This window comes from Rhincodon typus, chromosome 18 (genome assembly GCF_021869965.1).
Source record: "Rhincodon typus isolate 14 chromosome 18, sRhiTyp1.1, whole genome shotgun sequence".
Lineage (NCBI taxonomy): Eukaryota > Metazoa > Chordata > Chondrichthyes > Orectolobiformes > Rhincodontidae > Rhincodon > Rhincodon typus.
This window is the reverse complement of record NC_063349.1, coordinates 17,906,061-17,918,964: the sequence shown is the minus strand read 5'-3', so window position 1 is coordinate 17,918,964 and position 12,904 is coordinate 17,906,061. Positions and strand designations below refer to the sequence as shown.

Here is a 12,904-nt window from a genome sequence, read left to right as displayed (position 1 = left end):
CTGGACAGATTCCTTCCCTTACCAATGGCTTCAAATCTGTAGGCATCCCTCCCACTGATAACCTGACAATCTGCCTGCAATACAGATAAGATCCTTCTACAGAGCTGCCACCCACCAACTTGGCCTGGGGTAATTCTGTATCTATATTCCAAGCAAGCTCACAATTTGGGCTAGATTTCTCCCTCTACCTCAAACCCTTATCCTTACCAATGCAACCTGTTGAAAATTTTACTCTTAACAGTGCCTTTCATATGTAGTCTGTGGCTGTCTATAGCTCACATTCTTACCTAACAAGCACCTCCCACACACTATTTCAGTACTGAGCCAGCAATCCTTACTGACTCACATCCATCACATCTACTCCTGGCTGAAAATAACAGGATCCAAAAAAGAATACCTGTCCATCCATGCATTTCATTTAATCTGTCCAACCATTCAATCCATTCCAATCTATCTATCTGTTCTGAAGACAACAAAGTGCGGGAGATCTCAGAGGGTGAGACAGCATCCATGGATCTCCAATCGCTCGAGACCTCCATCTCCCACCAGGACGGTCTGCGAGCTCTCAGCTTCTTCCTCGACCAGAGGCCTGAAAACTCCCCCTCCACCACCACTCTCCTCCTCCTGGCTGAACTTGTTTTCTCACTGAACAACTTCTCCTTTAATTCATCTCACTTCTGCCAAGTCAAAGGAATGGGGTATGTAGAGCAATCCTTGTTCCTGTCCTACACTGGCCCCTCTCCTACAATATCTTTGCTTGATACATGAACAACTGCTTCAGTGCTGCTTCATGCTGCCGCCAGGACCTTGAAAAATTTGTTTATTTTGCCTGCAATTTCCACTCCTTTATAACTTTCACATCAAAAATTTCCGACACTTCCCTTTCTTTCCTTGACCTATCCGTCTCCATTTGGGGTATAAACTGTCCACTGCCATCCACTACAAAGCCACTGACTCCCATACCTACCATCACTACAGCTCTTCACACCCCACGTTCTGCAAGGACTCCATCCCATTCTCCCAATTTCTTCGTCTACGTCGCATCTGTCAGATGATGCCATCTTCCAAAACAGTGCTGCTGATATGGATTGCTTCTTCCATAACCACAGTTTCCTGCCCACTGTGGTTGACAGGGCCCTTAGCCACATCCAACCTACCATCCGTGCTTCCGTCCGTGCCCTTTCCCAACACTCTCAACAGTGTAATAGGGACCCCTTGTCCTCACTTTTCATCTCACCAGTCTCCGCATTCAAAGGGTACATCTCCGCCATTTCAGACAACTCTAGCAGAAAGCCATCACCAAACACATCTTCCCCCTCCGCCGTCTGCATTTCGCAGTCAATTTTCCCTCCAGGACACCTTAGTCCATTCCACGACCATCAACACCAGCCTCCTTCCCACGTAACTGCATAAGGTTCAACACCTGCCCCTTCACCTCCTCACTGCTCACCATCCAAGGGCCTAAAGTGTTTCCAGGTGAAGCAGCACTTCACCTGTGCCTCCTCCAATCTTGTGTATTGTATTCCCTACACCCAATATGACCTACTCTATATTGAGAAACTAAATGCAGGCTGGGCGACTGCTTTTTAGAACACCTCCAGTCTATGTGCAAGCACGACCCCCACTTTCCCATAGCCGGTCATTTCAACACAGCGTCCTGCTTGCATGCCCACTTGTTTGTCCTTGGATGCTGCACTGCTCCAGTGAATCTCAGCACAAACCAGAGGAACAACATCTCATCTTCGGACCAGGCATTTTATAGCCTTCTGGACTTAATGTTGAGTATAATACCATCAAATTATAAACCAAATCCCATTTCTTCCCTTTCTTTTAGCTTTACTTGTTATATTCTCTGTCACTATGTCCTCTCTCCCCTTCCCCCACCCCAGTGGGACTGTCTGTTCTTTCAAGTCTGGCAGTTAGACACACCATTGCTCTGCCATTCTCACATTCCAATCACTTAATGTGAACTATCAACATCTTTTCTCCACCAGCACTCTACACCACACCTCCATCACACTCCCCCATCCACCCCTCAACTATAGCATAAATGGTGCCCCCTCCACACTTCACTTCAGCTTTGATGAAGAGTCATCTAGACTCGAAACATTAGATTGCTGCCTCTCTCTCTCTACGGATGTTGTCTGACCCGCTGTGATCTCCAGCATTTGTCTTCAGTACTGATTTCAGCATCTGCAGTAATTTGCTCCTACAGTTGATCTGTTCTCCCATGTAGCTATAAACCCACTACAGTGTTAAGATGAAAATGTACCTGAAAAACTTCTCCTCTGTTTCCTGTTATCATCAACATTTTGGTGGTCATACATCATTCATTGGCAAAAGTAAAACTGGAAGCAAATCAGAACTGCAAAGGTAAGAGGAAGCATATTAATCAAAAGTGAGAAAACAATGGAAAATCGCCAATGACATTTGTCTAAGGACTTTCAAAGCAGCTTATCTTGCTTGATCAGTGAGGAAACCAACAAATTACTTAAATAAATGATGTGAACCAAATGGCTCACTCAAGAAAAATTGAACAAAGATATGCCTGTCATAAAATTAAAGAATTAAGAAGTACATGTTCCATTAAAATAATAAGTTAATTATTTCTGTTATATATTGGATGTTCTTTAAATTTAAGCTTTTGCTTGATAATTTTTTGGCCAGGTCTCTGCCACTAGCTCAAGAAAGATTGTTAAGTATTACTAAGAATCAATAGCATTTGAAAAGCCAAAGAGCAAATTTAGAAAGGCTTATTGAGCCTTTGTTGATTTTGAAGACTTGTAAGTGAGGTTGTTGACTTGCTCGCCTAGTTGGCTTGTTTTTGTTCAGATGTTTCGTCACCGTGTTAGGTGACATCATCAGTGGAGCCTCGAACAAAGCGATGGTATTCTACTCCGCTTGGAATTTATACTGTCCGGTCCATTATGGTGAATACTGCCACTCCCAGTTTCGCTCTGTATGGGTTTGTATATGGGGTCCAATTCGATGTTTGTTGGTTGAAGTATGGGTGGAGAGCCATGCCTCTAGGAATTCCCATGCATGTCTATGTTTGGCTTGGGCTACTATGGTTACCTTGTCCCAGTTAAATTGATGGCCTTCATTGTCTGAATGTACTGATATTAAGGAGCTAGCAGCAAAATGGCATGATGAATGGCGAGCAAGTCAACAACCCCATCCACGACCTGAGCTACAGATCTTTGCCAAAATTTTAAAAATACTTGTAAGTGTGTGCATGTGAGTGTGTGAGAGAGAGAGAGACTGAGTGAGTGAGTCAGTGAGTGAGTGAGTGGAGTGAGAGGGAACACAAAATTCAAATATAACTGATTGCTAGTTAAAAAAAGTGTTGCTGCTTTCAAGTTTGATTAAGAATAATTTTAATCAAATTCAAAAATTGTGTCTGAGTAACAGTATTTTAGCTTATGTGATTTTAAAAATGACTTCAACCACAAACTGCCATAATGAATTTGTGTTGGTTTTCATCAAACTTATAAATTTAAGCTTTTTAGTTCAAAATGATCAAGAGATTGCCAAGTGCAGGGCCTGGGGTGGGGGACACCTACAACTGCGTTCAAATGTATTTTATCATAAATTTCACGGTGACAAAGAAACTCAGTGCCATGTACACAGTTTTGGCCAGTATTTAGTAAATCAAATAGCACAACAGCTAGCACTTTAAAGTTTGTCCCTAACTTTTTATCCAGGTAATCTCACCTTTCAGTGCACAACCATTTTTAATGCTATTGAGTATGCAGGATTATTTCATTTCAGAGTAAACTTAATGAAGTCAATGCCACATAATCCCAAGCAATTAACAGATGCAACACTCCAAGGAGAATAGAGGGTGTGCACATTTAAGTTACTGTCTATGTTAACTGAAAACAAGAAATTGGAATTTTCTGGTTGTACAGCAAATTCTTTTGGCATAAGTCATTTTGAAACTTCCATTGTATGTACAATTGAAGAGATTTCCTATTTTTAAGGGAGCTCATTATTTTTCAGATTCTTTATCAAAAGATATCAACATTTTACTTAGTTAAGGCTTGTTAATGACTGAATGGTTCACTGCTTTTTGAAAAGACATCTGCCAATTTACTCAGTAACTGAATTGTTTAATGTCAAAAAATTTTATTCAAAATTTTTAAAAATGTACTTCAGAATAATGTCATTAAATCTGCCATTGAATTGTGTTTCAACATATGCTCAAGTTGTTGCTCTGAATTCCAGCCTGCGTCAAAAGCCTAACCTTTATGCTTGACGTGATTTAAGACATTTATTTTTTTAAATTCTCAAAACCGAAATCTGTGAAGCAGCAGCTATAATTTAGCAGTATCAATGGCCATAGTGTCTTCATTGATGCTTACAAAAACAGATCATCAATGGACAATAGATTATTGTTGAAGCTTTAGTTAAAAGGTTGTGTTCTGCACTACTTTTGAAGCTTCACTAATGTTTTTGTAACTGCATAAACAATTAACTTGAAATAATGATTTCTTGTTCATTATTTAGAAAAGCACAGTTTGATTAGAAATAGTCAGCATGGCTTTGTGAGGGGCAGGTCATGCCTCACAAGCCTTATTGAATTCTTTGAGGATGTGACAAAACACATTGATGAAGGCAGAGCAGTGGATGTGGTGTATATGGATTTTAGCAAGGCATTTGATAAGGCTCCACATGGTAGGCTCATTCAGAAAGTAAGGAGGCATGGGATTCAGGAAAATTTGGCTGTCTGGATACAAAACTGGCTGTCCAATAGAAGACAGAGGGTGGTAGTAGATGGAAAGTATTCAGCCTGGAGCTCGGTGACCAGTGGTGTTCCAAGGGATCTGTTCTGGGACCTCTGCTCTTTGTGATCTATATAAATGACTTGGATGAGGAAGTGGAAGGGTGGGTTAGTAAGTTTGCCGATGATACAAAGGTTGGTGGAGTTGTGGACAGCGTGGAGGGCTGTTGTAGGTTGCAACAGGACATTGACAGGATGCAGAGCTGGGCAAAGAAGTGGCAAATGGAATTCAACCGAGAAAAGTATGAAGTGATTCATTTTGGAAGGTCGAATTTGAATGCAGAATACAGGGTTAATGGCAGGATTCTCGGCAATATGGATGAACAGAGGGATCTTGGGGTCCACGTCCACAGATCACTCCAAGTTGCTACTCAAGTTGATAGGGTTGTAAAGAAGGCGTATGGTGTGTTAGCTTTCATTGGCAGGGGAATTGAGTTTAAGAGCTGCGAGGTTATGCTGCAGCTCTATAAAACTCTGGTTAGACACTTGGAATATTGTGTTCAGTTCTGCTCATCTCATTATAGGAAAGATGTGGAAGCTTTAGAGAGGGTGCAGAGGAGATTTACCAGGATGCTGCCTGGACTGAAGGGCAGGTCTTATGAGGAAAGGTTGAGGGAGCTAGGGCTTATTTCATTGGAGTGAAGAAGGATGAGGTGACTTGACTGAGGTGTACAAGATGAGGAGAGGCATAGATAGAGTGGATAGTCAGAGACTTTTTCCCAGGGCGGAAATGACAATTACAAGTGGGCATAATTTTAAGGTGATTGGAGGAAGGTATAGGGGAGATGTCAGAGGTAGGTTCTTCACACAGAGAGTGGTGGGCGTGTGGAATGCGCTGCTAGCAGTGGTAGCGGAGTCAGATACTTTAGAGACTTTTAAGCAACTCTTGGATAGGCACATGGAGGATAGTAAAATGTAGGTTGATCTTAGTAGGATAATAGGTCGGCACAACATCGTGGGCTGAAAGGCCTGTACTGTGCTGAACTGTTCTATGTTCTATAAATTTAAGTTTATGAAATATTTCATAGGTCCTGAGTTTTGCAGCACTTTGTTCCAATTTTTGAATCAGCTTTCTGAAGACAGTGCATTAGTTCTTAAAGGTGTTTCACTACCTCTGTCTGATTGTTGTCAACAATTAAAATAATCAAACCTTATTTTTAGCATTAGGTTTAATGTCATGTGTACTCAAGTACAGGAGTGAAGTGAAAAGTGTACAAAGTTGCCATTCTCCACTGCCATCTTAGGTACAAAACCGAAATCATAAAAAAACGCATCATAGATACAAAAGCCAAAACAACCAATGAAGATACAACAACCAAAATTAAAAAATACAAAAGCAGAAATACAAAAAAAAAGCCAGGAAGAAAAGGGAAATTGCCAGATCTAAAAGTCTTATGTCCATAAAGTAAATCTTATCTCAGTAAGGTAAGCCTTGGGTCTCAGTGTTGCTACTGCCACAGGCCCCTGAAACTTGCTCCTTAGATCTGTTGCTGTTGCTGAATCCTGAAACGTGCACCCCCGACTAATTGCTGCCATTCTACTCTCGCCGATACCCCGTAGGGGCTGCAAAATGCAAAAAGTAAGAAAAAGCAACAGTAAAATAAGGAAACAAAGCAAAAAATTACATGGAAGCAGATGAGCCCTGGACACAAACACTGTGGTGCTAGTCTCTAACATCTTGGTCCAGGTCTAAACATAGTAATTAAACCCTTTCCATTTGTCTGAGCTGCTTTCAACAAGCAGATCTTTTCCAGAAAAGTATAACAATTAGAATGCCTGTCTCACTGGCTCCTCATGTTCAAAATTGTGTCTACAAGAGCAAGTCAGAGGCAAGGAATACTGCAGCAAATAACTCATCTCCTGGCTCCCCAAAGCTTGTATGTTATCTACAAGGTACAAGTCAGGGGTGTGATAGAATACTCTCCACTTGCCTGAATAGGTGTAGCTCCAACAACAGGACAAGAAAGAAGCTTGACACGATCCAGGACAAAGCAGCCTGCTTCATTGGCACCATTTCCACAAGCTTCCAGTCCCCCCACCACCAATGCTCCATGGCAGCAGTGTGTACTATCTACAAGTTGCGCTGCAGAAATTCACCAAAGATCTTCAGATAACACCTTCCAAACCTACCGCTACTTCCATAAAGAAGGAGCAATGCAGCCAATATATGGCAATATTGCCTCCTGCAAGTTCCCCTGCAAACCACTCACTATCCTGACTTAGAAATATAATCGTCATTCCTTGAGTGTCACTGAATCTAAATCCTGGAATTCCCTCCTTAATGGCATTGTGAGTCTACCTACAGCAGGTAGACTGCAGTGGTTCAAGAGCAACTAGGGGTGGGTAATAAATGCTGGTCAGCCAGCAACACCCACATCCACAAGTAAATAAAAATAATTCACATTTTCTGTTTTTAATTAGCATGGATCATATAACTCAAGTGTGTATATCCTGTTTCTACTAACCTCAGAGTTTTACATCTATTAACTACTTATGGTTATGAGACACTAAATTCGCGTAGTTTACACTGAAATTAAGTACTCCACATACTCATCAGCCGCTGGGAAGTCAAAATGGCTAGGTGCCATACGCACCATGACGGGTGAAATGTTCGGGAAAAACTTCAAAGTGCTACCTGTTTAAGCTACTTATTTTCTTAAACATTGGACAAAACTGTGAACATGGCCGTCAGAAAGCTTCTACTTTGAAAATGAGTGTAATTGTAGACAATTCGCTAAACCCCACGCTTAAGCTTACGATACGATAGGATTCCAGCCAGCCTTTTGAGACTTTTCACCTCGGATGACAGGGTTCGGTGTACAAGACCCAAATCAGAAAATTAGCGTATAGTCTAATCTGAAATTCAAAAACAATAATAGATTCGTGCTGCATTGATGGAACACTCAACCTAAACTCGGTGACAATGATCAAAGCTGACAGCAAAGTACGGTGCAAACCATCAGAATTTTATATTTACGGCCTTTTCTTAATTTAACCTCAGTTACAAGAAACCTCCAGCAGAGGGAGTCCGATTTCTTTTTAAAAGCTGCTCGAAACTGCCAAGCTGGGGGAAAAGACCCACAGGGAAAAATATAAAAGATCAGGGATTTTTTTCAGGAATGAGCACATTTTGTTCAAAACGCCTACTTGAGTGACGTACATTGATACACGAGGGCTGCACCACGTGACTCCGCCCAACTCGGCAACTCAACATTCCAGGGTCATGAGACCGCTAGTGCTGCTCTGTGATTCGCCGAGAGCCGGGCTCGGGGCTGCTGCGCGCGCGCTCCTCGGTCAGCCACTGTATCCAGCCTGAGCTCTTGTGGGTGGGATTATTTGCGGCGGCTCGGTTTTTTTTGGGCACGGCAAAATTTAACAAGCATTGCATAACATCTCAAATAAAAAAAAATAAAATCCACTCACTTTCCTCCAATTTCCAAGCATCGCGCAGCATCTTGTCGTGCCACTTTCTATAGATTATTAATATAGCCAGGTAAATTTCACATGCAGCGAGAACCCAACGCCGATATGTTTCCCGAGGGTTACAACTTCACAGCAGCACTTGCCACAGATTAATTTTCAGAGTAATGCTAAGTAGCGACAGTGTAAATTTACTAACTTTTCATCGCGTACTTTGGTGACCTTCAATACCATAATTGAGTCACATAATGTGGTTTGTGATTGTTATGTTGGTTTGATGTCCTTGCTCTTTGTGATGTACATTCTGTCGTGGTTTTTGGTTCTTTCGGTTTCCGTTCCCAAACAACAAAACTAAACCCTAAAAAGCATATTTTAAATACACCGTAACAGTCATTTCTGATCCAAATCAGTCTATAATCTAGCAAATTTGAAATTCCGCTCATATAAAAGAGTCGGAACTATTTTAACGATTAATCTTTCAATCGGTTCGTGTCGTCGTTTGAAAAATATCATGTTTCTCGATCAGAAACTGGAGAAAACCTGTTTACTTGCAAAGTAAAATACGAGCAAGAGTTCAGACAAGGTTAACTTTTTCTCCAAATACATACAACGTATAATTTTTTCGATATTTTGTTTGCGTTCTACATGAAGAGAACTGTTACCTTCTGACTTTCTGCTTCGTTATACGTAATGCGAATTATAAATGCATTATTTGTTTCGAGGAAACCGTTTTATTTTAAAATAAGGCGTTAATTCCCTCCAGCTTCACGGCCGCTAAATTAACAAGAGGAATAAGACAAAACTCGAGCTTAAAAATGAACTCTGCTTTATTTTAGTTTTGTAAATCATACATAAATTAGCCTGTCGAAACCAAAGATTTCATTTTAAATACTGAAACCGGATTTGAGAAGCGGAATGGTCGGCTTTGCTTGACTATCATTTTTGATTAATCGTCAATCTTTGTAATATAAAATCGTCACACATTTACATATATGTAGATTTAATCCTCATTTATGAAAAGGTCATTCTGCTTCTGGAATGCCGCATTATAGACTGTATTTACTAATTCGCTTGCCAGAAACCACGGGAGAGATTAACATTTTTAAAAGGGAGTGTAATTGTATCTGGACATCAGAAAATGTTAAATATACGTGTACGATATCACCACGAGGGCTGTAAGCATTAATACATTTATCAGAATGGATTGGAATACCAAAATAAAAGATCTGACATTTGGAAAAAGCATTTTTTTTTTGTTTATGATGCCTCGTATTCAATACCGGATAGTAAATATCAATACAGTTCTAATTTCTACAACGACTGCTTGCTAACATTAAATAACTAACGCTTCTTTGCTGGATATTTAGTTATATAGTGGCAGTTTAACACTATAGCTTCATTAAATGTTGCATAAGGAGCTCTATGTATACAGTCCGACAAGAATCTGTTTGAAAGTGAAATTTATATTAATTGACAGATAATCTGTGTCGGGAAAACTTTCCTTTAGCCCTTTGTTTGTAAACTATAACAAAATATTGCAAGAAGACATAATTTCAGTAAGTGTTATGAAACCAATCCAATTTCCCGTGTCATGTGAGGTCAGCACAGGCAGTTAGTCACCACCCCTAACTCTCTCTCTCTCTCTTTCTAACGGATTCTTTTTGTTTTGTTGCCACATCACCCAGGTTCAATTCTACATCTGTTTAGGCAGAGGTTATTTGTCGTCAGAAAAATCCTTAAAAGTAAATCGACCCCAACTCCACCCCAAACAACAACAAAAATGTTTCAACGAGGAATTTCCGGGCATTCTAACTCTGTGGAATGAACTTATTCGTTATTACAAATTAAGAGATTTGGCCGTTGCGAAGTTTGTTGCTGAAAAATGTATTACCCAAAACATAGATTTGACTTTTTAAAAGGCGCATTTCTATTTAGGGCGTTCCCAAATTAAAAAAAAATAATGTTGCCCTATAGTTCACTGAAATAAAAACCCAAATGTACATTTTTTAAAAAGTGTGCTATGAACCACCAATAAACATGTCAATCACGTGTTTGTGGTGCATATTTTTAAAATCAAAGTACAGATACGTTTTAATTTAAAAATCATTGCCCTTTAGCTGAAATGATTGTAAAAGGCGTATAATAAAGCCAAGTGAAGATAAAACGAACCTTTTTTTTGCCGAGCTCTTCCCCAAGGACCCGCCGGGGAGGACATTCCTCCACCTACCACCAACTCATCAAGGACTCTTTCATAATTTTCGTGATTGGACAATACACTGTCTTCAAGGTGCAATCCGGCCCTGAACTCGTACAAACTGATGATCAGAATACATTTCCAGTAAGACACTGACCTGGCACGGGAAAAGCGACAGCCTGTCACTGCCAACGAGAACTGTGATTCTGAGCAGCCAGTGCTTTCACTAAGTGGCTTTACAGAAAGCAGCAATTGCTCATGTTAATATTTACAACAAATACACCAGTTGCATTTGAAAACGACAGCAACCCGTGCTGCCACCAGACTGTTTACTGCACATAGATTATATTCCAAAATATTTATGCATATTACGAATTAAATATTTAGATATTTAAATACTATAATTCATTTAGTAAAATAAAAGTTTTTAAAAAGGACGAAATAAACGAATTGAATTTCTCAAAGTTCCCACTCTTCGAGGACAATTTAGTTACTGTTGTTGACTGCTTAGGGTAGGTAAGCTCCGTTAAATCAACTCCTCTAACTTAAATCCAAGCCATTATATCTGAAATTTCTTTCAGAATTAATCCTGTAAAACTGACCAATATTTTACCCCGTGATAAAACTGAAGACTGAATCTTCCGGAAATACTCAGCAGGTCCGACAGAATTTATGAAAAGAGACCACAGACTTTGCGTCTCAGTTCGATTACCGTACAGAAACTGGCAGACCTGCTGAGTACTTGCAGTATTTTCTACTTTTATTTCAGATTTTCAGCATCCTTAATATTTTACTTTTGCATTTTATCCTGTCAACGGGACGACCACCTACAATGTACTGAAAATACTTACAGTATTTTAAACAGCCCACGTAACTCCTGGGGATGCGATTGTGACTGCAGAGAGAAATTCCGTTTCACAATGCTTTAAAAGTGTAAGCTTCTTTTCATTAAATCTGAAAAGGAGAAAAGAGGGTTGTATTCCCAGGGAAATCCTGGCTACATTTCAGCTGATCCCACATTAAATGTTCCTTCCATTCTTCTCCCTACATTTGTTATAACTACAGGTCCCCAGCAAAATTGAAGTCAGGCATAAAGTAACCCAAGGCTTCTAAGTATTTTAATTTCACCGTAAATGTCACTAACAAATGAAATATTCATAACTGGAACCTGAATAGGTAAATTTCTGAAATATTTTCCTAATACAAAACGGCATCCGTGGGATTTTTATTTGCAGTTCCAAACTTTGAAATAAGAATAATGCCATTACAGTAGATCAGAAAAAGACAAAAATAACATTTTTTAAAATCTGAAGTATCCGGCTTTGTGCCCCGTGAATGTTTTTCTTTTAAATTCGGGCGGTGTGACTAAACCACCAGAGAACTCTCTAATAAAACCATTGATAAAAACAATGATAACAATTGACGAGTGTGAACAGACAACGGACTTTTCTGTGATACAGTAAAGCTATTGTGCTATAGTGAAAGTGATCTGAAGAACAGGCTCCAAAAAGATCCAACAGCTGCTTCATCATATGAAAAACCGACAGTTATATGTAAAGTGGTTTAGGAGTGCATTGGTTTCAGCAAATAAGTACTTACATGATACCTTTAAGATCGTCACATACTATATAATAGCACTTGGATTTATTTAAATTGTTTTTAAATATTTAAACATTCATTTTATTTTTGTAAAAACGGCAGTTGAGAGAGAAGCACCAGAATCACACCCAGAAATAATACGGACATTAATCCGGAGATTCAATATATTTAAAGTAGTTGAAATATACACGCAAATTTGAAAATGCTCGACTGGATTGTATCTACATTCTGTAAAAGGCCGAATGTTAATTTTAGATTGATAACCCAGCAGCAAACAATATATACTTAATACAACCGTCAGCCAAGAATTGTTTCTTTTTATGAAGGCTGCAAGTTTTCTCCCGTTTTGCCAAGAAAGGAGAATATTTGTCGCCCTGCAGCCTTCTGATGAATTTCGAAGCATAATCCGAGTGGGAAAAGACAGTGAGGAAAAATTGTCTTCTTCAATATTTATATTTGCCAATTAATTTTGTCCGGGCTCGAATGTGCATGTATTTAGCAAAAGCTAAGAACTAACCCAACATATTTCTGATTCGTCACTGGCTGACCTCGGCCGTATTTAAAACCAAGGCTTGTTTTACAAGTATTTGCATTTCCCCCTATAATATACTATTTCATCATAATCTTTTCAACCAAACAGCAATATTTCACAAGACATAGGAGTTTAAATACTACATGTTTCTAGCTGATCGGAACTGGTGTGTGTTTCTTGTCGTTACTTTTGTTTTATTAACACTTTCTCTGCAGATTTCGAAATCCAAGGCCGAAAACATACAGCAGGGATGATAAAAGTTTCAGTGGTGTGACTCGTTGCAGTATTCCAGTTCCAAAAACAAAATGATAACTTATAAACATTCCATGGGGCAATATTCAGATAGGGCAATTAATTCACGGGGAAGAAAAACCTA

The 12,904-nt window shown here is 39.5% G+C and overlaps 1 long non-coding RNA gene across 5 annotated transcripts in view; it reads right to left on the bottom strand.

Annotated features, from left to right (window-relative positions):
- The window catches only part of LOC109930429, a 46,516-nt gene that overhangs the window by 18,766 nt on the left and 14,846 nt on the right, over positions 1–12,904 (bottom strand). For 2 of the 5 annotated variants that reach the window (XR_007264064.1, XR_007264060.1), the window contains exons 2-6: positions 11,249–11,351; positions 10,373–10,554; positions 8,207–8,561; positions 7,541–7,639; positions 2,273–2,365 (exon numbers count right to left, since the gene is read on the bottom strand). This is a non-coding gene — a long non-coding RNA (uncharacterized LOC109930429). The remainder of the gene's footprint in view (positions 1–2,272; positions 2,366–7,540; positions 7,640–8,206; positions 8,562–10,372; positions 10,555–11,248; positions 11,352–12,904) is intronic. The other 3 variants (XR_007264063.1, XR_007264061.1, XR_007264062.1) reach the window with 3 other exon arrangements.